Source organism: Chrysochloris asiatica, unplaced genomic scaffold, assembly GCF_000296735.1.
Source record: "Chrysochloris asiatica unplaced genomic scaffold, ChrAsi1.0 scaffold00142, whole genome shotgun sequence".
Classification (NCBI taxonomy): domain Eukaryota; kingdom Metazoa; phylum Chordata; class Mammalia; order Afrosoricida; family Chrysochloridae; genus Chrysochloris; species Chrysochloris asiatica.
In genome coordinates this window covers 5,403,582-5,428,483 of record NW_006408660.1, presented here as the reverse complement: position 1 = coordinate 5,428,483, position 24,902 = coordinate 5,403,582, and the positions used below count along the sequence as shown (strand labels likewise).

Sequence of the window (24,902 nt, the reverse complement as noted above, 5' to 3'; positions counted from 1 at the left end):
TCCGCCTCGGCTCGCGCCTTCGCAGCCCTTGGCGCCGTCGCGCGCCCTGCCTCTGTGCTGCGCTCTGCAGCCCGCAGCCCCACGGACGCACTGGGCGGGCAGAGCGCGGAGCTGAGGTCGCCGCGGACTGGAGAGGAGTTTGCAAAGTGCAGGCTGCGACGTGAGAGGGAGCGCTAGCTAGGGAGAGAGGGCGCCCCAAGCCGCGCGTCCGCCACACCCCACTTTCTGAGCCTGGTTCGACTGACCCCCACCCAGCCTCTTTGATGTATGCATTTAATAAAAGGAATTCGGCAAAATATGTCTGCGTCCTAACCGGCTAGAATTTTAGGGAAAGTGTCAATTTAAAAAATAAAGAATACATTCATAAGAACTTTGACGTTTTTCACTGTTTGTTTTGTAGTCGCCGGTGTGAGACAAGTTTCTGAGACTGTCCCTTCAGCATTCAGTCTTACTATGGCCCTGAAGGGTTCACCAGGTGCGTATCATCCCAAGCGTCCACCATTCACCCACCCTGGCAGGTAACCCGAGATGAGTCCCAGTTCTGGGAGGCTTTAGCAAAATTTCTGGCATCTTTGAAGCTCAGTGATGGCCAAACTTCATCTCTCATACTTAGGACATATTGTCAGGAGGGACCAGTCGCTGGAGAAGGATATCATGTTTGGTAAAGTGGAGGGTCAGAGAAAAAGAGGAAGACCCCCAGTGAGATGGATTGGCCAAGTGGCAGCATCATCGATGGACTCAACCGTGGTAACTGTAGTGAGGCTGGCTCATGATCAGGCAGTGTTTCGTTCTGCTGTGCATAGGGGTCGCTATGGATCGGTACCGACTCGATGGCACCTAACAACAACAACAACAATCCTAATCTGTAAAATTCCCACTTTCCTGAGGCTTTCCTGTTGACAAGCTATATCCTTTTCTATGTCACTGTTGTTGATAGATGCCATCGAGTTGGTTCTCACTCATAGCAACTTTTTGCTAGGAAACACTGCTGGGTCCTGGGCCAACCTCACCCAAGATGGCGGCTCCTGGAGCAGCTGAGCGTCCCGGACTAGAAAGCAATAGATTTCTTGCTTCTGCCACAAATTGCCCCAGCTGTGAGCCTTCCAACCTTCTAAATATTCCTTTATATGTGGTTCAGAATTCTGGGACCATCCCCTGAGCCTGCTTGGTCAGGTATTCTGTGTTGGTGGTGGTGGAGCTCTTTACAAGTCCACCTGATCTGCCATCTTGTTTGTTCTTACTGCCCGTTTCTTTTTGTACATTGATTCTATGTATGTATTGCTTATATCTTCTTTTGATGCTTTCTGCATCATTCAGTAATTTTCCCATAGAATCCTTTACTGTTGCAAGTTGAAGCTTGAATTTATTTTTATTTTTATTTTTCAGTTCTTTCTGCTTGAGAAATACTGAGCATGTTCTTCCATTTTTGTTTTCAACTCCAAGTCTTTGCATGTTTCGTTACAATACTTGACTTTGTCTTCTGGAGCTGCCCTTTAAATTTTTCTGTTCAGTTCTTTTACTTTCTCATTTCTTGCATTTGCTTTAGCATCTTTGTTCTGGACAGCAAGTTTCAGAGTCTCTTCAGACATTCATTTTGGTCTTTTCTTTCTTTCTTATCTTTTTAATGACCTTTTGCTCTCCTCTTGTGTGATGTTCTTTATGTCATCCAACAGCTCTGATAGCCTTGGTCACCAGTGCCTAGTGCATCAAATCTGTTTTTGAGATGTTCTCTAAATTCAGGTGGGGTATGTTCAAGGTCAAGTTTTGGCTCTCATGGCTTTGTTTTAATTTTATTCAGCTTCAGCCTGAATTTGCATATGAGCAATTGATGAACTATTTCACGGTCAGCTTTTGACCTGGTTTTAGCTAATGATATAGAGCTTTTCCACCATCTCTTGGCACGAATGTAGTCAATTTGATTTCTGTACATTCTATTTGGTGAGGTCCATGTGTATAGTCGTATTTTATGTTGTTTAAAAAAGGTCCTCATGTGGCCTGTAGGATCAACACTGGACTGCTAACTCTAAGTTTGGTAGTTAAAACTCACCCAGCCACTCCTTAGAAGCCCTATTCAGAGTTGCTATGAGTCAAAACTGACTTGATGACACTTCAAAAAAAGATATTTGCAATGAATTAAGTCAATGGTCTTGCAAAATTTTATCATGCGATCTCTAGCATCATTTCTATCACTAAGGCCATATTTTCCAACTACTGATCCTTTCTCTTTGTTTCCAGCCTTTGTATTCCAATCACCAGTAATTATCAATACATCTTGATTGCATGTTTGATTAATTTCAGACTGAAGAAATTGGTAGAATTCGTCAATTTCTTCTTCACTGACTTTAGGGGTTGGTGCATTTGAATAATTGTGGTATTAACTGGTCTTCCTTATTGTTGTTGGTAAGTGCCATTGAGTCAGTTCTGACTCATAATGATCCTGTACAGGGTTTCTGAGGAGCAGACAGTGGGTTTGAACTGCTCACTTTGTGGTTCCCAGTCCAGTGCTGATCCTACAGCAATACACCAGGAATCCTAATAACAAATAGTGATCTAAAAATATTATTTTTAAAAAACTTCAATTATATTGTATCTGTTTGTGTTGTGGAGTCCTGGTGTACCTCCAAAGCAACAACATTTGCACTGTGTGTATACAAAGTGTTTGTCACTTTTTCATTGTAGACGTATGAATATTATCTTATCACAGACAGCTTTATACTTCAAGAAAGATATTTGAATGTGGCACCATTCCTCTTCAATTTGTCGTTTCTGGCATAGTAAACCATGGAATTGTCAGATTCAAAATAGCCAATACCAGTCCATTTCAGCTCACTAATGCCTACTATATCGATTTTTATGGGTTCCATTTCATTTTTTGCCCACTTCCAAGTTTCCTAGATTCACACTTAATATAGTCCATATTACTATTACTAATGGTTGTTGCTGTTTCTTCTTATTTTGAGTTGTGCCCTACCAGCAAATAAATGTTCTGAGCAAATAAATGTTCCAAAAATTTTACTCCATTTGCGTCATCACAGTCAGCTCTACTTTAAGGAGACACCTCTTCCCCGGTCGTATTCTGAGTGCCTTCCTACCTGTGTGGCTCCTCTTCCGGCACTGTATCTGACAATATTCTGGTGCCATTCATCATGTATCAATATTCAATATTCTGGTGCTAACAATGTTCCACTGCTGTTCATGAGGTTCTCGGTGGCTACAAATTTAGAAGTAGTCCATCACTCCTTCTTCCTAGTTTGTCTTCATCTGGAAGCTCAGCTGAAAGTTGTTCACCAATTTAAAATACCAGTGGCATAGCTTCCAGCATCAAAGTCACACACAAGCCACTGACAGATGAGTGGCAGTTTCTAGTGCATTAACTTTTATAAAAATCTTTATGATTTTCATGACAATATCTTTGAGTTAACTTATTTTCCATCTCCTTAATGGGTTGAGTTAGATTATTTCTATTGTTTATTGTTTTCTAGGATAGACATTTAAGCCTATAAATTTACCTCTGGGTGAAGTTTTAACTACATTTCATCAATTTCTAAAACTTTGTAATTTACATTTGATAATATAGTCTATGTTAGGGCAATGGTGTGGTGCTGTATGATAAGCGCTGGACTGCTAACCTCAGGGTTCCTGGTTCAAACCCACCAGCCACTCATTGGAAATCCTACACAGGGTCACTATGAGTTGTAAAGAACTCTAAGTCACTTAACAACAACAAAATCTTTGTTAAGGCTGAATTAAGGATTGCCTGGGTGGCTAAATTGTTTAAGCACTGCACTGTTGTTATTGTTAAGTGCTGTTGAGTTCTTTCAGACTCATAGTGATTCTATATAGGGTTTCCAAGGAGCTGATGTTAGGTTTGAACCACTGACCTTGTGGTTAACAGCCCAGTGCCTATTCCACAGCGCCAATACCAGGACTCCTAGGCACTGGACTACTAACTGAAAGGTTGGCGGTTTGAACCCACCCAGAGGAAGGCACATTTGGTGATGATCCCTTTCCAAAAGACAACAGCTTTAATTGAAATGAAACAAAGTGTATGATTTGTTGAACGTAAAACTAATAATCTGCTCTATAAACTTTCACTCAATTCCCAATAAAAGGTTTAAAAACCAAAAACCCTTAAGGAGCACAATTCTACTCTGATTCACACAGGGTCGCCATGCGCCCAAACTCACTGTATAGCAGCTAACTATAGCCTGGCATCAGGTTTGCCACTTCACTGACACGCGGATTCCATATTCAGTGGGTCCTGAACTCTGAATGTAGAGACTACAAACCCTCCGAGGCCCTAAGCTCCCATTCAGGGATCTCTGGACAAACGAAGAGAGATAGGAAAACAGTGGGGCCATTTAGTGAGAGTTCCTCTAGGGGTTATTTTATTAAAATGAAGGTATACACAATACTAGTTTCTGTCCAGTCATCTCCAATTTTTGGCACTCTCATTTTGAATTGCAAGGTCGGCGATTCAAACTCACCAGTTCCTCCTTGGAAACCCAATACACAGGGTCACTGTGAGTCAGAACCGACTTGGCAGCACTTAACAACAAAATGTGCTCCATCAGGTTTTCAATCTCTGATTATTCAGAACTCCTGGAGTTGTGCTATATGTTATACACTGGACTGCTAACCACAAGGTCGGCAGTTCAAACCCACCAACTGCTCCTTGGAAACCCTATACCGGGACTCTCTGAGTAGGAACTGACTCAATGCCCCCTTAACAGCAGTAATTTCTTCACTTAATTAAAATTCTATCACAACTTTAAATTAGTCCATTATTACTAGGTCACTAGTGTGTTTGTTGTAGAAGATACCACAAAGTTGATGGTTCGAGCCCACCAGACATGCACGAGAAAGATAAGGCTTTCTGTTCCTGCAAAGACTGATAGCCTCAGAAACCCTGTACAGGGTCACTGTACATTGGAACCAACTCAACAGCACTTAGCAACAAGTTGTTGTAATTGTTGTTACGTGCCATTGGAACCAACTCATAGCAACACTGTGTAGGGTTTCTGAGGTGCTGTCGGTGTGTTTGAACCACCGACCTTCTGGCTAGCACTCCAGTACTTATCTTACAGAACCACACCAGGACTCCTGACAACGAATAGAGCTCTGAAAATATTATCTACTAAATCCTGTGGTGATCTTGTGAAGAACTCAATTATATTGTATCTGTTTGTGTTGTAAGGAGCTCCAGTAACATAGTGATTATGAGTCAGGATGCTAACTTCAGGGTCAGCAGTTTAAAACTACCAGCCGATCCGTGGGAGAAAGATGAGGCTTTCTGCGCCCATAATGATTTGCAGCCTCAGAAACCCTATGCAGGGTCGCTATGAGTTGGAACCAACTGCACGGTATACCACCACCACATTTGTGTTGTAGGGTTCTGGTAGCAACAACATTTGTGTTGTGTGTATACAAAGTATTTGTCATTTCACATTTATACATTGAAAATCTTTGCAACCCTAATCTAATATTTCTTCATTTTGTAAGTATACCAGGTTGTTGTTGTTTGTGTCATAGAGTTAGTTCTGACTCACAGAGACCCTATATAGGGTTTCCAAGGAGTGGTTGGTAAGCTTAAACCACTGACCTCGTGGTTAACAGTCCAGTGCTTATCCTATAGTGCCATACCAGGACTCCAAATATACCAGGAGCCTCCCCCAAATGGCCCAAGCTTCTCTGTCCTTTTGGGACCCCTGATCTTAGTGTACAGGAGTGAAGGAAATAAGGATCTAACTTTGGTCTCAAGGCAGAGAAGAAGCAATGGGCCTTCCCTGAGCAATTTCAGACTTAAACTGGCCTCAAGTTTCCACCGCCTGCGGCTCTTCTTGCACTTTGAAGTTTCTGCTCTTCACTCTAAGACAAAGCTTGGAGCCAGCACCAGCCCCTTGTAGGTGCTGGAGGTCCCAGGGAAAGGGGACCCACCCTGCCTCTCCAGTTGCCTGGCCAGACCAGGCCAGAAGGAACTACATCTATTGTTAGGGACTGAGCAGGATCCGGTTCTTCTGCACACACACACACACACACATACACACACACCCATCTTGGCCTCCTGAACCAAAAAGACACATCCGTAAGGGTGAAGTGGAGAACACAGAGGAGTGGCTTCAACAATGACCAATTTTATGACCCATTTCTCCAGCCCCATCACAGGTTCCTGCAACTTTAGCAACGGGAAAGGGGAAGGGAACAAGCAATTCTGGCTTGTCATCTGCTGCCTGCCGGACTCATTGTCCTTGACCTCCATTCCTGGCACTCAGGGTTTTCCACTTCCTGCTGAATCCCAAGCACTGGAGGTCACAAAGAGTCTGCCACCTTTCCAGCTCACACACTCACATATATCAGAACCAAGCCCCCCATCACCACCTTCCCTGAGAAAAGATACCCTTTCTTGAAGAAAAACACCCAGTTGCTCATTTAGCAAATGTTCCTGAGCACTAATGTGGACCAGGTCCTGGAACACAGAGCCTGACAAACAGCCTGCGCGCTTGGAGCCCTCCCACGGGATTTGTGCAGGCCGGCTTCACGTTGCAGCCTGCATAGTTACACAGGGCCTGGGACTTAGAAGGTCTCACACGTGATTTGAACAATGCTCTGTTTGAACAAATGGTTTGAACAAATTTTGTCCTGGGCTCCACAAAGCTTAAGGCAGGTCCTAGAAGAGTGCAGTGTGGTGCTGGTAAGTGTTTCACAACCAACTCTCCTAAAGAAACAGAGCACTTATTTGCAGTATTTGCTGCTTTCCACAGGGTAAACCTACCAATGTGGCCCATTTTAAGCCTTGGCCCATTCAAGGTGACCTCCCAGAGGTACCACCCAGCACCCTTCACAATGAGTGAGTGCAGGTGTCACACAAAGTCAGTAGTAGCAAGTGGCTGGGCCTGTTTGTGATTCAATGGTAATCTAATAACAATAATAACACACCAGCAGAAGAGCTGTACACTTGGATAAAAACGTTTCCCACCACAGAAATCTCCATTGACACCTCTGCCCTTCAGCCTTGGGCCCTGCTCCAAGCTCCAGATCATCTCCCCTTCAGCATCCCTCTAAATCAGGAGGAACTTGGCCACAAAGACCAACTTTGGGGGATGATCCTGACTGCCTGTCTGCCACTGTCTTTAACAAGTTCATCCCCTCAAACTTGAGTCTCCTTAGCTTTGATTCCCACACCCAGACCCTAGATGTGGTGAGCAGCATGACTTCTGCGCTGGATGAGGTACTGAATGCTGGACTCTTAACCACCTAGGTGTCTCTTATGATGTCCCCACTGCAGACTCTTGATTTGAGAACACTGGTGGGTATAATGGCAGGACGCTTCAACATGGCTGACAAAACAAAGCAGTAAAAATACAATTAACCCCAAACCTAGTATCATAGAGTTGATTCCGACTCATAACATCCCATTTAGATAATTCTTCCTTAACATCACAGTTTAAAAGTATCAATTCTTATGTCTTCCTTTTTCATAAGAAGCTTTTACATGTATATGAAGTAACAGAAAAGACCATGACTGAGTCAGATGTGCCTTAGTCATCAAAGTGACTTTTTTGTTATTTAAGACTTTTAAGAGGTCTTTTGTAGCAGCTTTACCATGTACAATCTGCCATTTGATTTCTTCACTGCTATACCCATGGATGTTGACTATTGATCCAAGTAGAATGGAATCATCAACAACTTCAATTTTCTCTCCATTTATCATGATGTTGTTTATTGGTCCAGAATTAACAAATCAGACTTAGAAGACATAAATCCAGAATGTCGTATTTAGACACAAAGATGGCATGACTTCAATTAACTTATTTTTGGACACATAATCAAGACCAGTCTCAAGAAAAAGACTTCATGTTTGGTAAATAGTTCTTGTTTGTTGTTGTTCCGTGCCATCAAATTAGTTCCAACTCATAATGTAGAGGTTTTCTGAGAAGTGGGCTGGTGGGTTTGAACTGACAACCTTGTAGATAAGTCCAATGCTTTTCCCACAGTGCCCATACCAGGACTTTTGGTAGAGGGTCAATAAAAACAAGGGAAATCTCAATGAAAAGGATTGACACAGTAGCCACAACCAATGGACTCAAACATGCCAACAGTTGTGAAGATGGTGCAGTATCAAACAACATTTCATTATGTTATATATATATGGTCTCCATGAGGCAGAGCTGGCTCAATGGCAATCAACTAATAATATTAACAATCATGTAGACAAAGGCCCTTGTCTAAATTTCCAAGATGTATGAGAAAGAAGTAGAACTTCTACATTACTACCAGCACTTAATAGTGGATGTTGTGGTCACAACTTAGACACCCCCTTCTGTCCCAAGTATTAGCAGCTAATGACTCACAGCTCTTGGGAACTCATCCTCTGCCAACAGAATCTGCCTCTTCCAAGGTTGTCCTCTCTTCTTGGAGTAGCCCATATCCAATTATGGCTCCATGTAGAAGAACAAAAGCCCATTCCCATGCCTCTATTCTGGCAACCCCCCAGTAATTTCAGCTCCAATGCTCCTGGTGGAATCAGCTCAGCCCTCTATTAGTAAGCTGTTGTTGTTGTTGTTGTTGTTGTTGTTGTTTAAGTGCTGTAGAGTCAATTCTTACGCATAATGAGCCTGTATAGAGTTTCCAAGAAGCAGTTGGTAAACCAACCTTGCTGTCGAGTGCATTATCCCACAGCGCCACAGCAGGACTCCATTAAGATGGTTTCACAGCCCAACTTCTCCCTCTGTCCAATCCTGCTTCTTGGTTCCCTCACTGCTGCTGGTCCTGAAAGCCCTCTCTAATCAACTTCCTGCACACACACTTCAGTCTCAGAGTCTGCTTCCCAGGAAAGCAACCTAGGACATTCTCCTTTTCCCTCCTCTCATCATCCTTCTCTTCACCCTACTATGTTTTCCTTATTTTGATTGATAAGACTTCCATGCTATCCTATAACTCTAGTTAAGGTCTCCCTATTTTTCATATTAACAAATTCTAAAATCTGAAAAAACAGTAACTGATTTTTTTCAATATTATAATTACAAGGCTAAGTAGTTTAAATTTAGCTGCAGAGAAAAAAGATACAACTGTACACTCAAATGAGGATAAAGGTATTAAGAACTTGGAACAAGTTGATAGCAAAAGGAAAAGCATATTAGGATTATTTATTAAGTTTTACTATTATTTTATACATATTCAGCTTCTCAATAAATCATCCATCTTTGTAATATTATTGTTCGTTATCATTTTAAATTTTTCTTAACAATATCCTTCTCAGAGCTCTCTGATTCACTATTATCATTTGGACTGGCTGCTTCCTGGGCCTACTATGGTTATTATTGGCGATTTCTTAGCGTTAGACTTCTGGATTGAGGCCACTGTTTCAAAAGACTAGATCCTGTGTCTTCTCTTTCTTGGATTCATTTTTGATTTTGTTTCAAGAAAGTCCTCCAGAAACAGCTGTGGGAAGGTATTTTAGCCTTTGTGTGTCTGAAGAGTATTTATTTTACCCTCACACTTGACTGACAGTTTGGGTATAGAATTACAGATTAAAAGCAATGTCCTGCCTCTGAGGATCAGACTCTAGCTACCTAGTAGACACAGCAAACTGTCCCTCATCTGATTATTCAGTAATGCTTGTTAGTAATCTCATACATGAGTCCTGGATATCCACAGACAAATGTAAAAACCTTCACTAAAAGCCGAGACTGTAAATTCCAAAAAGGCAAGTTCCCCACCAAAAAAAAAAAAAAAAGCTAAAGAGGATAGAGAGAAACACTGTTAACTGGTGATATATGGAGGGGATAATAATCATTGTAATGAAACAAGCTATATGAATGGTTGAATGTGAAGCTGATGGTGTGCCCTGTAAACTTTCACTCGATCCAAAATAAAAACATTTAATTAAAAAAAAGCAATGTCCTCAGAACATGCTCTGTTTTCCCTGTGATCCAGTGCTGCTAACACTAATCTGATTCTTGTTCCTTTGAATAAGTTGTTCTCTTATTGGAGTGGTACCTCCCTGCATGGGACTATTCAGAAATCTAGTTGAAACATTAAGCTCATCACAGTGACTGTAGGTTCATTCTGGTATTTAATGGGCAGGGATCTGAGGTACAATCTGCAAGGGAGGAGGCCCATCCAATCAAAATGGTCTCACTCACATTGTCAAACAAGAACAGAGTTGCAGGTCTTCTAAGCCTAATTTCAAGACTTACTCTAAAGCAATTGTCACTAAAACAATATGGTAAGAGACAGACACATCGGTTAATAGAAGAGAGCCCAGTAATAGACCCACACATAGTCAGTAGAGCTCACAGGCAATTCATTGGAGAATGGGTACTCTTTCCACAAGCAATGCTAGAAAAGAGGAAGTCTCAACCCTTACCTTACAGTATGTATACATATGAACATGGCATAGATATAACCCTAAATGTAAGAGCTAAAACTATAAAATTAACGTAGAATAGAAGATACACCTAGATGTAAGAGCTAAAATGATAGAATTTTCAGGAAAAAAAAAAAAAAAAAAGGAGACATCTAATGGCATCTGTTATTCTTGATAAGTGCTGTCCAGTTGGTTCTGACTCATAGTGACTCTGTATAGGATTTCTGAGGAGTGACTAATGGGTTTGAACCACTGACCTTGCATTTCAAACCAATTTTGCGGTCCAGTGCTTATCCTTAAATATAAGACCTATGCATGAACTCTAAAATAAAAATAAATTGTACTTCATCACAATTACAATACTACCTTTCAAAAGGCACTGTTACTATGAAAAAGCAAGCCACAGTCTGGGAACAAATATTTGCAAAAATGTATATCCTACTTGTACACAAAATACATAAAGAACTCTTGCAATACAAGAGAAAAAAAGACAAATAACCAATTAAAAACAGACAAAAGATTTTGGGTTTGTTTTTTTTTTTCAACATTTTTACTAAAGAGAATATAAAAATGGCAAATACATAAAAAGATGCTAAACACCACTAGCCAAAAGAGAAGTAAAAGTCAGAACCACAATGACATAGACAAATCAGCAAATGAATAAATAACAACAGAATAAGCTAAAAAAAGTAGACATCATCAAAATTGAAAACTTAAGGGCTTAAAAAAACACTATCAACAAACATGAATATTTTCTCCCACAGAATGGGAGAAAATATTTGCAAATCATATATATTTGATAAGAGTCTTGTGTCTAAAGTATATAAAAAACAATTTGTGATGGTGCTTATGTGCTATGGAGTTGATACTGGCTCATAGCAACCCTACACATGGTTTCTGAGGCTGTAAATCTTTATGGGAGCAGAAAGTTTTATCTTTCTCCTATGGAAGGGCTGGTAGTTTCGAACTGCTTACCTTGAGGTTAGCAGCCTGACTCGCATAACCTCTACCCTACCAGAGTTTCTACCAAAGAACAATTAGGACCCAACAATAAAAACACAAATATCCCACTTTAAAAATGGACAAAGGACTTGAAAAGATAATCCTTAAATGGGAGTCCTGGTGTGGCGCTGTGGGCTAATGTGTCAGACTGCAAAGTCAAAGTCGTTTGAACTGCAAGGTTAGTGGCCAAGCTCACCAGCTGCTCCTTGGAAACCCTGTACAGGGTCGCTATGGGTTGGAATCAACTTGACAGCCCTTAATGACGACAATAACAACAATTCATTTCAGTATTATTCACAATAGCCAAAAGTTATAAACCACCAAAATGCCCCTCACAGATGAATGAATAAGCAAAATGTGGTACATACAAGAGTAAGTAAAAATTGTATTGCTACAAAATATACCACTCATCTGTCAGTTTGTCATTCTGTAGTAGCTTGTGTGTTGCTGTGTTGCTGGAAACTATGCCACTGGTATTTTAAATACCAGCAGACTCAGCCCTGGTGGACAGGTTTTAGCAGAGCTTTCAGACTAAAACAGATTAGAAAGAAGGAGAGGCAAACCCCTTCTGAAAGGTTAGTCACTGAAAACCTTATGAATAGCAGTGGAACATATTCTGATATAGTGCCAGAAGATGAGCTTCTCAGGATGGAAGGCACTAGAAATATGACTGGGGTAAACTGCGTCTTCAAAATAGAGTTGACATTTTATTAATGTGGATGGAGCACAGCGTTCGGGGCTTTCATTTGCTAATAGGGCACAACTCAAAATCAGAAGAAACAGTAAAACAAACATTCACTAATAATCATAATGTGGAACGCATGAAGTATGAATCTAGGAAAATTGGATGCCATCGGAAACTAAATGGAACACATAAAGATCAATATCTTAGACATTGTTATTGTTGCTCTTAAGATGTCTTGAGTGGGTTCTAACTCATGTGAATTATATAAGGTTTTCAAGGAGTATCTGGTGGGTTTGAACTGCTGATCTTGTGGTTAGCAGTCCAGTGCTTATCATACATACAGCACCATACCAGGACTCCAATCTATGCATTAGTGAGCTGAAATGGACAAGTACTGGCCATTTTGAATCAGATAATCATATGGTTTACTATGCCGGGAATGACAAACCTAAGAGGAATAGTGTCACATTTATTGTCAAAAAGCATTTCAAGACCTATCTTGAAGATAAGATAATATCTATACGTCTATATGAAGATTAGGTAATATGGCTATGATTCAAATTTATGCACAAACCACTAAAACCAATAATGAAGAAATTGAAGAATTCTGCCCACTTCTTTAGTCTGAAATTAAGATGCAATAAATACATGCAATTAAGATGTGATGGGAATGCGATGGTGATTGGAATCTGAAAATTGAAAACAAAGATCAGTCATTGGCAAACATGGCCTTGGTGATAGAAATGATGCTGGAGATCCCATGATACAATTTTGTAAGACCAACAACTTCTTCACTACAAATACCTTTCTTCAGCAGCATAAACAGTGACTATACACATGGAACTCACCAGATGGAATATAAAGGACTCAAATTAACTTCATCTGTGGGAGGCTAGGATGGAGAAGCTCAGTATCATCAGTCAAAACAAGACCAGGAGCTGACTGGGGAAGACACTATCAATTGCTCCTGTACTAACTCAGGCTGAAGATGAGGAAAATTAAAACAAGCCCATGAGAACCAAAATATGACCTTGAATATATCTCAACTGAATTTAGAGCCCATCTCAAAAACAAATTTTGACAAATTGATCACTAATGACCTAAGACCTGAGGCATTGTGGAATGACATCAAGAACATCATGCATGAAGAAATCAAAATTCCACTTTAAAATATAGAGAAGAAAGAAAAGACCAAAATGAAAGTTAGAAGAAACTCTAAAATTTTCTCTTGAGCATAGAGAAGCTAAAATAAATGGAGGAAATGTGGAAGTAAAAGAGCTGAACAGAAAATTTCAAAGGGCAGCTGGAGAAGACAAATTAAAGTATTATAACAAAATGTGCAAAGATCTGGAGACAGAAAACCAAAAGGGAAGAACAGGTTCAACATTTCTCAAAATGAAAGAACTGAAGAAAAGGTCAAGCCTTGGGATGCAACATTGTGGTGCTGTAGGATAAGTACTGGATTGGTAACCACAGTCAAATGCCATTGCATGGTCAAAAAAGCACAAGTAAACATCTTTCTTGTACTAACCACAAGGTCGGTGGTTCAAACCCATCAGCCGCTCCTTGAAAACCCCATACAAAGTTGTTACGAGTCAGAAGCAACTCAACAGCACTTAACAACAGCAACATGGGCAAAATATTGAATGACCCAGGAAGTATAAAAAGAAGATGGAGGTAATATACAAAGTCACCCTTTCCAAAATAATTGTTTGATGTTCAAACATTTCAAGAGAGGTAGCACAGGATCAAAAACCAATGGTACTGAAGGAAGAAGTCCAAGGTGCATTGAAAGTATTGGTGAAAAACAATGCTCCAGGAATTGATGGAATACAAATGGAAGTATTTCAACAAACTGACGCAGTGCTGGAGATGGTACCCATCTATGCCAAGAAATTTGGAGCCTGGCCAACTGACTGGCAGAGATCTACAGTTTTGCCCATTTCAAAGAAAGGTGACCCAGAAGACTGTGGAAATCATCAAACAATATTATTAAAATCATATGCAAGTAAAATTTTGCTGAAGATAATTCATAAGTGGTTACATCAGTACATGGACAGGGAGCTGCCAAAAATTCAAGTCAGATTCAGAAGAGAATGTGAAATGAGGGATATCATTGTTGTTGTCAGCTGTATCTGAACTGAAAAAGCAGAGACTACCAGAAAGATAGGAACTCTGATAGCGTAGTGGTTATGAGTCGGGCTGCCTAACCTAAGGTCAGCAGTTCTAAACTACCAGTCATCCCATAGGAGAAAGATGAGGCTTTCTGCTCCTGTAAATATTTACAGCCTCAGAAACCCTATGCAGGGTCTCTTCAATGGGAACCGACTGTATGGCACACCACCACCAGAAAGATGTTTACTTGTGTTTTTTTTTTCTGACTATGCAATATCATTTGACTTTGTGGGTTGTAACAAACTACAAAGTAACATTGCAAAGAATGGAAATTTCAGAACACTTAATTATGCTCATAGAAACCTATACATAGACCAAAAGGCAGCTGTTAAAAAAGAACAAGTGGGTACTGAATGGTTTAAAATCAGGAAAGGTGTGCACCAAGGTTGTATCGTTTTACCATACTTATTCAATCTGTAAGCTGAGCAAATAATTCGAGAAGCTGAATTATGTGAAGAAGAATGTGTTATCAGGATTGGAGGGAGCACAGTAACAATCTTAGATATGCAGATGGCACAATCTCGCTTGCTGAAAGCGAAGAGGACTTGAAGCACTTACTGATGAAGATAATCAATGTAAAGAAATAGAAAAATCCTCACAACTGGACCAATAAGTAACATCATGATAAACACAGAAAAGATTGAGGTTGTCAAATACTTCATTGTGCTTAGATCCACATTCAACACTCATGAAAGCAGCCATCAAGCAATGGGCATACTGCAGTAGGCAAATCTGCTGCAAAGACCTCTTTAAAGTCTTAAAGAGTAAAGACGTTACTTTGAGGACTAAGGTGCACCTGATTCAAACCATGACATATTCTTTCATTTTTTATTGTGAATTGAGTGAACGTTTACAGGCCATCAATTTTACATTCAACAAATCATACACCTTGTTCTTTCTCAATGATTGCAATCCCCCCGCCCCCTGTAACATCTCATATCCCACTTCCTCCCTATGGAATCCTTGTTTCCATTTGCCTTTCCCAACCCTTTTGAATTTTGTTCTAGGTAAATGCTGCCCTCTTGTTCTCCAGTAGTTAATCATTCTATTTTCAATTGCTCCATACACATGGGAAAGCTGGACAATCTATAAGAAAAACAGGAGAAGAACTGATGCATCTTGAATAATTGTATTGATGAAGAATGTTAACAGTCCCATGGACTGCCAGAAGAAGAAACAAATCTATTTTGGAAGAAGTATAGTCAGATTGATCCTTTTAAGGAATGATGAGAGACTTCATCTCTCATACTTTGAACACATTGTCAGGAAGAACCAGTCTCTGATGAAGGATATCATGTTTGGTAAAACAGAGGGTCAACAAAAAAGATGAAGAGCCCCAATTAGGTGGATTGATACAGTGGCAGCAATAGTTCTTAAAACATAAGAATTATAAGACTGGCGAAGGACAGGCAGAGTTTTGTTATGTTGTACATGGGGTCTCTATGAGTTGGAAGCAACTCGATGGCATGTAACAACAACACAAAATCCTGATTTAAAATATTAAAATGCGAAGCTATTGTTTTTCAACAGATCTTCTATCTAGGTCTACATACTTCTGAAGGTGGTGTTTCCAACTCACTTACTCTTCCCCCAAAGAATTCTGCACTCTTTGATCTCCATCACGTCAAAACATCAATTTTGGCAGCCTTGAGGGACTAAAATCATATTCTTTTTCAACGTTCTTTGAGTTTGGTGAGCAAAAAGAAATCTGACGAGGCAAGATCAGAGCTGTAGCATGAATGGGGTAAGGTTTTCCAACAAAATTCTCGTAAGTTAGCCCTTTCTACCAGTGAAAAATGAGCAAGTGCTTTATCATGATGGAAGAAAAAATTCCTCACTGCAAATGTCTTGGCCTTTTTTCTCACCAATGCAGTTATTTTCTTAAAAGTTCTTTATAATAAGCCCCTGTGATCATCTTGTGTCTTTGAAGAAAAATCTATCCAGATGACCCCTTGGGAATACCTCAAAACAGTCACCATTACTGTCTCAGCTGACTCTTCTGCCTGGAATTTAACTGGTTCATTCATACATCCTCTCAGAAGCCACTGTTTTGGTTGTTTTAAGGTATCTTAATAAGATGAAGAGAAATGTATTATTGATAAAACTTGTCTGCACACATCAAGGATCAAACATATTGCCCTTGTACACAGGGGTGATAGGGACGGACAATTTAGACATTGGCTACCTAAAATGGGGAAGGGGAGATTATAAAGGCATGAAGTGGCTGGCTTACAAGTTTTCAAGAGGGAGTTTAGTTTCAGAGTCTACGGGGGAAGTTAGAGTACCCACTGAATAGTTTTCATCTTGTCTAGATGGGTCTGGTGAAAGGAAATGGGCATAAAATTCTTATAATTCAATAGTGAGCAATTTTTATCATGATCAATTGCAATTGTCACACCTGTAAAGGTAGAAGTTTTGTAACATAAAGGGGGGAGTAGTTAATCTTACATTCCAGGAACAGAAGATCCTAGGACCATCAAGAGAGAAGTGCATGAATAGAATATGGGACCCTATCCAGAGAAGCAGCGACACCAGAGATGGAGGCAGAGCTGATGACATGGAGAGATAGAGCAGCTGAGGACTCCAGACTCATGGAAAGAAACAGGCTGTGTGCTGGCAACCAGGAGGCAGGCTTGCAGAATGTGCCCTTGGATTGTTTAAATGATTATATATTCCTGAGTGTTTCTGTGTACAATAAAAAAAAAAGAAACAAAAAAACATAACAAACAGGGCGAATGGAAGAAAAAAAAACTTGTCTGCAGTTATCCACTGCTTGAAGAGACATGTTTAAGCATGTTTTTTTTTGTTTGGAATGAACCCATGCATGCATGAACTAGAACCCTAGTAGCAATACTTTTTGACTTACCCTTGTATATGTTTCACTACAATTTTAAAAAATAATAAAGTATGAGACTATATTTCCCTGTCATTCGATGTTGTTTAATGGGCTTCTATCTACATCTTCTTAGACAACATTGGGGACTTTGTTTCCGATGTGTTAGGGGGCCCACAGGACACGTCTATAGTTGTAAATGCCCCCTCTGCAGTCTTTGTCTATTGATCTGTGGAATGGGCCCTGAATACGAAGTGACATGTAAACCTCCCAGCATGGTAGCCTCCTCCTATATGACAATCATCATTCTTATTACTATTGTCAATGCCATCCAAGTCACAGATATAGTTCCCGGAAGGATGGGGTCTTAATTCCATGGGGGGTTTGAATTCCTTTGTTTACCCACTCAAATCCACTTCAGTGCAGATGACACAGCTTACTTGCTGAAATTGATGAAGACTTGACACATTTACTGATGAACACTAAAAAAAATACAACCTTCAGTCTGGATTACATATACCTCAACATAAAGAAAACAAAATCCTCACAACAGGACTAACAAGTAATGTATAAATGGAGAAAAGATTAAAGTTGCCAAGAATTTCATTTTACTTGGATCCACAATCAATGCCCATGGAAGCAGCAGTCAAGAAGTCAAATGACACATTACATTGGGCAAATCTGCTGCAAAAGACCTCTTTAAAGTGTTAAAGAGCAGAGATATCACTTTGAAGACTAAGATGCCCTTGACCCAAGCCATAAGTGGTTTCAGTCTCCTGCTATATATGCGAAAGCTAGACAATGAAAAAGGAAAACTGAAGAAGAATTGATGCCTTTAAATTATGGCATTAGGAAAGAATACTGAATATAACACAGAATGCCAGAAGAATGAAAAATGTATCTGAAGAGAAGTACAGTCAGAATACTCTTTAGAAGCAAGGGTGGTAAGACTTTGCTTTACATACTTTGAACATGTTATCAGGAGCAACAAGCCTCTGGTAGCGTAGTGGTTACGAATCGGGCTGCGAACCGCAAGGTCAGCAGTTCGAAACTACCAGCTGTTCCGTGGGAGAAAGATGAGGCTTTCTGCTCCCATAAAGATTTACAGCCTCGGAAAACCTGTTACAGGGTCGCTATGAGTTGGAACCGACTCCACGGCACATAACAACAACAGGGAAGGATATCATGATTGTTAAATCTGAACATCACTGAATAAGAAGACCCTCAGTGACAGAATGGATGCAACAATGGATTCAACCGTAGCAATGACTGTAAGAATGGCACAGGATTGGGCAGTGTTTCATGCTGTTGGACACAGGGTTACTATGAGCAAGAACTGACTCAATGGCACCTAACAAGAACAACCCCTACGGGGCTGGAGGAGTGTGTTCTGCTTCTTCTACTTAGCTACTCAGATCCAGTTAGTTGGTAAAAGGTGAGCAGATGGACTCCCCTGAGTGAGGCGCACACACATCCTTCCCCTCTTTGATGCACATTCCTGCCCTCTCTCTCTGCAGGAGAATTGTGGCTCTTCGTGGCAGCTTCCCATTTGTCGCAACCCCTAGCAGGAGCTCCTACCAGGAGTAAGCCCACCCAGCAGGGGCCATTTACAATCATCTCACCCAACTGGTTTGGGTCACACATGGGTACCCTGAGGTCCAGAAGAAACCTACTCCATTTGACCCTGGAAGCCAGGAGCCTGGGAGAGGAGCTGGATGTGTTTAAGAGGAGAGGGAGGGTGGGAGAGGGAGGAAAAAACACTGACACGTCAGAATGAATAAATGTTTAATTAAATGTCAGCAGAACATAACATTACTCAACTAGTCAACTGCATCTCAACTCAACTCTTACATATACATATGTATCATTTTTTTCTGTTTAATGAGGTGTGTGGGTGCTTTTTAATATGTCTGATATGACGTTGTGGAAATGCCAAAATAGAATCTAAGAAAGTCCTTAAAATAGTCCTGCTCACAAAAAGGAAGGGTTTGCCAAAGCCCTCTTCCATTCATTCATCCAGCAAGCACCAGTGAGATAGGAGACCAGCTGACCTGGCTGAGATAGGAGACCAGCTGATCTGGATGAGGCCCTCTGTTGGGCAGCTTAGAGAGGCATGCCCTTGCTCTGTCATTGTCTTGTCCTGGGCAGGATTCTTCCATTTATCTCCCCCAGGACAGGGGCCTTCCTGATACACATGGGGAAACTGAGGCCCAGAGAGAGAAGGGCATGCCCAAGATGCTACAGCAAGGCACCCAATTTTCTTAGCACCCAGACCTCCCAACTGTGCCATTCCTGGAGCAGGTAGGCCAGCTTCCCCTAGGGTCCTCTCCCAGTTCCTCATGAATATTCACAGAGCTGACCCTAGCTTTCCTCGTTCCAGAAGGCTCCAAAGAAACCATTACAGATTCATGTGGCACTGACTGCATTTCTAATTAACAGAACACGGTTATTCTAATTTTAACACCACTCTGGTAGTACCCTGTCCCCTTTCCTCCCCCTTTGTTTTTAGAAGGGATGTTTCTCCTCCTCAGAGCAGGCTGCAGCCTGGCTCGCTTGCCTGTTGCTTGGGATGAGTCATCTTCTGGAGGGCTGTTAGTAACGTGGGTGCCTCAAATGGCTTGTCTGGGGTTCCTGACAGACATTTCCTCCATTAAGCAAAGAACGCCCACCCAGGGTGAAAATGGACCAGACTGGAGGCTGGAGGACTCAGCATCTGCTAATCATGACCTGTGCAATAAAATTCACTACTTCTCAGGCCTGCTGAGGCCCTGCTGGTCCTCTCTTGTGACCCCTTCATCCCCCATCTGGACCTCCCGAGCTACCTCCCAGTTTAGGGTTGCCAAACACAGGGCAGCCAATGAAACTAAAATTAGAAATCAGATCAACATAAATGAATTTTTTTTTCTTTTTCTTAGGAAAAGTATGTCCTAAAAAGAGGGGAGTACTTAATCTTGCAGTCCAGGAGCAGAGAACCCTGGGACCATCAAGGGAGAAGTGTGGGACCCTATCCAGAGAAGCGATGATGCCTGAGATGGAGGCAGAGACGATGACATGGAGAGATGGAGTGGCTGGGAACTCTGAACTCAGGGAGGGAAAGGGGCTGTGTGCTGATGGCCAGGGGCAGGCTTGTGGGGTGTACCCTTTGATTGTTTGAATGGTTATATATTCCTGAATGCTTTGGTGTACATCAAAAAACAAAAACAAAAACCAGACGGAATGGAAGCAAATACTGTTGAATGATGATGCATGGAGGGGATTGTAATCATTGTAATGAAACGAACTACGATAGGATAAGTGTAAAGTTGATGTTCTCCCATGTAAACTATCATTCAATTCACAATAAAAACTTGAAAAATATATTAAAAAGTATGTTCTATAACAATATTTGGGATATGCAGGTAGTAACTCTTACTTGCCATTTCATGTGATGTCAGTTTGCCCTCACTTTGAAATGATTGAACCAACCCCTGTTGTTGTTATTAATTACCAATGAGTTGGCTCCAACTCATTGTGACACTGTATAAGGGGTTCCAAGAAGTGGCTGGTCGGTTTGAACCACCAACCTTGAGGTTAGCAGTCCAGTGCTGATCCTACAGCGCCACACCAGGACACCTAACCAGGCCCTACGCACAACAAATCATTCATCACTGTCACCCTCACTTGCTGCACGTGCAGCTTTTAAATCAGAGAGGAGCCTTCGAGCCCTTTTGTGCACTAAAGGAAGACTAAATAAGAACCATATGCACCTGTCCCAACTTTCTACAAATTTGACTTAGACCCACTTAGGAACAGATCTCACCTATAAACTGGAACTGCCTCCACATATACTAAAAATTATCCAGCTTATTGGATAGTTCAACTTCCTGGGCACCCTGTATTTTTCCTTGTTAAATCTAACAGCCACACTGCGCCCCCTGCCGTTTGATAATCATTTCACTAGCATGCCCACCTCAGGACCTTTGCACACACCGTTCTTTCTGTCTGGAACTCTCTCTCATCTTTGCTGATTCCTTGACCCTGAAATTTCAGCCCAAATGTCTCTGATATAGAACAGCTGTCACTGGCCAGCAAAGTAAATTAATGTCATCCCCTCACTGCCAACCACCACTTTCTCTCATGTTTCTCTGAAACAGTCTTACCCATTTATTTATGCTTCTGTCTGTCTCCTCTACTAAAATGTCAGCTCCATCAGAGAGGTTGAGTCCACCTTCCCAAGGGTCAGCCACATAGTAGGTACTGAACACGTGTTTATTGAATGCTGTTTAATATTTATAAGCACTCCTTCAGGGAGGTACTATTTTGCCCACACAAACATGGTGTGACTATCTAGAACATTTATGAGAAGCTTTGAAGAGACAGATTCACATAGACAACAGAAAAGGTCTGATTCTTTCTTGTTCCCTCCATCCCCTGGATAACAGAGGTGAGGCTAACCCCGACTCTCATCTACCCCCAGCACAGATCCTGTGCTCCAGAAGTTCTTAAGAGTTTGAGCCAGTGTGTGTGAGGTAGGTACCTGATGTGTCGCTTTAGTGCCTGGATTCAGGCGGACTCTGCTCCAGAGAGTATCCAGGCCAGAGTTAGACTAGCAGGAGCCCTCATAATCCGTCACTCTGCCCCCAGCCACCTTCTGGTTCTGACAAATCTAAAGGACCTCCAGAAACTACTTTCCGGAATGGGTGCCTGAACATAGACAACCTTCTAGACCTATAGGTAGTCCATCTAGAGCTGAGAACTTAGCCGTCACATCGCTCCTCTACTCACCTCACAAGGTCCGTGACTGGCAGGAGCTCCCCTGAGGTTTCTCCCCTCTGCATTTTTTTTCTTTGTTGTTCTTTATTTTTCCCTTCTTTGTTTCATTGCTCTTGTTTGTTTATTCTTTCTTTGCCTTCTTCCTCTCTTCCCCTTCCCTTGGTTTTTATCCTATGTCTGCATTTGTTTTTTCTTTTGCTTCTCATTTCCACCCTCCTCTTCTTCTTTTTTCTTCTTGATTTTTCTTTACTCATCTCTACTCTCATTTTCTTTTCATCTTACCTTCTCTACTTATTTTTCTTTCTCTTTCTTTTATTTTTTTCTCTTATATGGTTTATTTTCCTGTCCCTCTTTTCTCTTTAAATTTATTATATTTTGTTACTTGTTGCCCATTTTTGTTTCTTTTTTCTCCTTTATTATATTTATTATTTATCATATTCAACATTTTTTGCTTGTTTGTTCCATTTTATTTTCCTGTATGTGTTTTCTCCTCTTGTCCCACCCAACAGGAGACAGCAGTGTTCCCACATAGCTCAGTCACACCATACCCTCTGCAACTCCACCCACTGGACAAGCGATAATACCATCTCCTCTACCACCTGATCAATGATAGACATCTGGCAACACCAGCCAAACCCACCCTAGGCTGAGTTGAATGAATGGCAAATGGAAAACAGTGTACACACTTCTATTTTCTAATTACACCAACCAGTAGGCAGTTGGTTCGAGCCTAAGAACACACCTGAGAAAGAATTCAAAAGAATGATTCTTTTGAATTCTTTCTCAGGTGTGTTCTTAGGCTCGAACCAACTGCCTTCTGATTGGTGTAATTAGAAAATAGAATTTGTCAGTCCTTTGAAGGATTGACAAAAAGATTGAGGAAGCCAAGGAAAACACAGAAAAATTTTTTAGAAGAATTTCGGAAAACACTACAAGCACAAACAGACAAAATAAATGCAAAATTTGAAATAATACAAACTTTGCAAATAAAATTCAAATGATTAATATTAAGATTTTAGAAATGGACAATATGCAGAAAGGACAAAGGAATAAACATTAATCAATGGAAGCCTGAATTAGTGATCTTGAAGATAAATCTCTCAATGCTAGCATGCTAGAAGAACAACCAGAAAAAAGAATGAAAATATTGGAAGAAAGCTTGATATTTATGTGGGACACCATGAAGAGGAATAACTTATGGGTAATCGGAATTCCAAAACAGGAAGAGGACAATGAAAAGCATAGAGAAAATTAAGATGAAAAGATGATCATTCAAGAAGCTGAATGAACTGCAAACAGGATAGACCCTAAAAGACAATCACCAAGACATATCATAATCAAACTTTACAAAACCCAAACCAAGTAAAGAATCCTGAAAGCAGCTTGGGGAAAACTAAAAGTTACCTACCAAGGAAAACCAATAAGAGTAAAGTCTGATTTCTCAGCAGAAACCATGCAGGTAAGGAGGCAATGGGATGACATATACAAAATTCTGAAAGAAAAAAATTGTCAATCAAGAATCATATACCCAGCACACCTGTCCCTCAAATATAACAATGAAATTAGGACATTTTCAGATAAACAGAAATGAAAGGAATTTGTAATGATCAGATCAACTATGAAAAATACTAAAGGATATTTTTTGGATTGAGAACCAACAACAGCAGACAACAACCTGAGATTAACATATATGACAACACCACCCAAAATTCAATCCAGTTGGAGAAGTATTTAAAGTAAAAACAAACCTACGAGACTACAAATAGGGAACCAGGGATATCAGTGTATAATTAAGTCAACTACAAAGAGGGAATAGCGTAGATTCAAATTTTTCAAATGGCAAGGAATTCAAGTAGATTTCAAGATAAAAAAGACTTTTAAATAGGGAAAAATTAATGACTTAAAGGATAACCTCAAAAATATTAATAAACCTTCACATAAAAATATAAAAGAGGAATATCAGAGACATTTAGTAATCATTAACTAAATAAAATGAGAAGGATACCCACAAACAAAATGAACTCAGTGCAGAAAATTATGTGGAACAAAGAAACCAGCAGCACCACACACTTAAAAAAACAGACAGCCAAATGACAGCAATGACTTCATACCTATTGATAATTACAATGAATGTAAATGGATTAAACAGATCAGTCAAGAGACAGAGAGTTAGCAGCATGGATAAGAAAATAGGATTCTCCAATATGCTGTCTACAAGAAATACACCTTACATACCAAGACAAAAATAGACTAAAAAATATATATATATATATATATAACAGCAATAAAAATTGAGCAGGAGTGGTAATATTAATCTGATAAAATAAACTTTAAGGCAAAACTAGTATAAAGAAAGACATTATATCTATATCATAAGTAAAAGTTCAATTGAACAAGATTACATAACCATAGTGAATATCTATACTCCCAATGAAAGAACCTCAAAGTACATAAATCAAACTTTAATAGAACTGTAGATAGAAATGGACAACTCTACAATAATAGCTGTTGTTAAGTGCTGTCAAGTCTGTTTCGACTCATAGCAACCCTATACAGGGTTTGCGAAGAGTTGGCTGCTGTGTTTGAATCACCACCTTGCAGTTCAAAACTGACCTTGTGTTCCAGTGATTTTCCTACAGCACCACACTTATTGTTCAGTGCCGTCAAGTCAATTCCGACTCATGGTGAACCTGGATAGGGTTTCCGAGGAACAGCTGGTGAGCTTGAACCACCAATTTGGTAGTTCAAACTGCCCTTGCAATTCAGTGTATTAACCCACAGCGCCACACCAGGATTCCAATAATAGTAGGAGATTTTAATATACCACTTTCGATGAAGGACAGAAAAACTAGAAAGAAATTCAACCAAGACACAGAAGAACTAAAAAACACAACACAATTTACCAACTTGGCCTCATAGACATTAAGAGACAGAGCTCGCAACCCAATAACAGCACAATACACATTATTTTCCAGTGCACATGGAAAATTGTCCAGAATAGACCATATGTTAGGTTACAAAGCAAGACTTAATACATTTAAAAATATCAAAATACTACAAAGCGAAGAACAAACAAGATGGCGGAT

General features: G+C 40.4%; 1 pseudogene; it reads left to right on the top strand.

The window, feature by feature from the left end:
• The window catches only part of LOC102836752, a 39,431-nt pseudogene that overhangs the window by 195 nt on the left and 14,334 nt on the right, over positions 1–24,902 (top strand).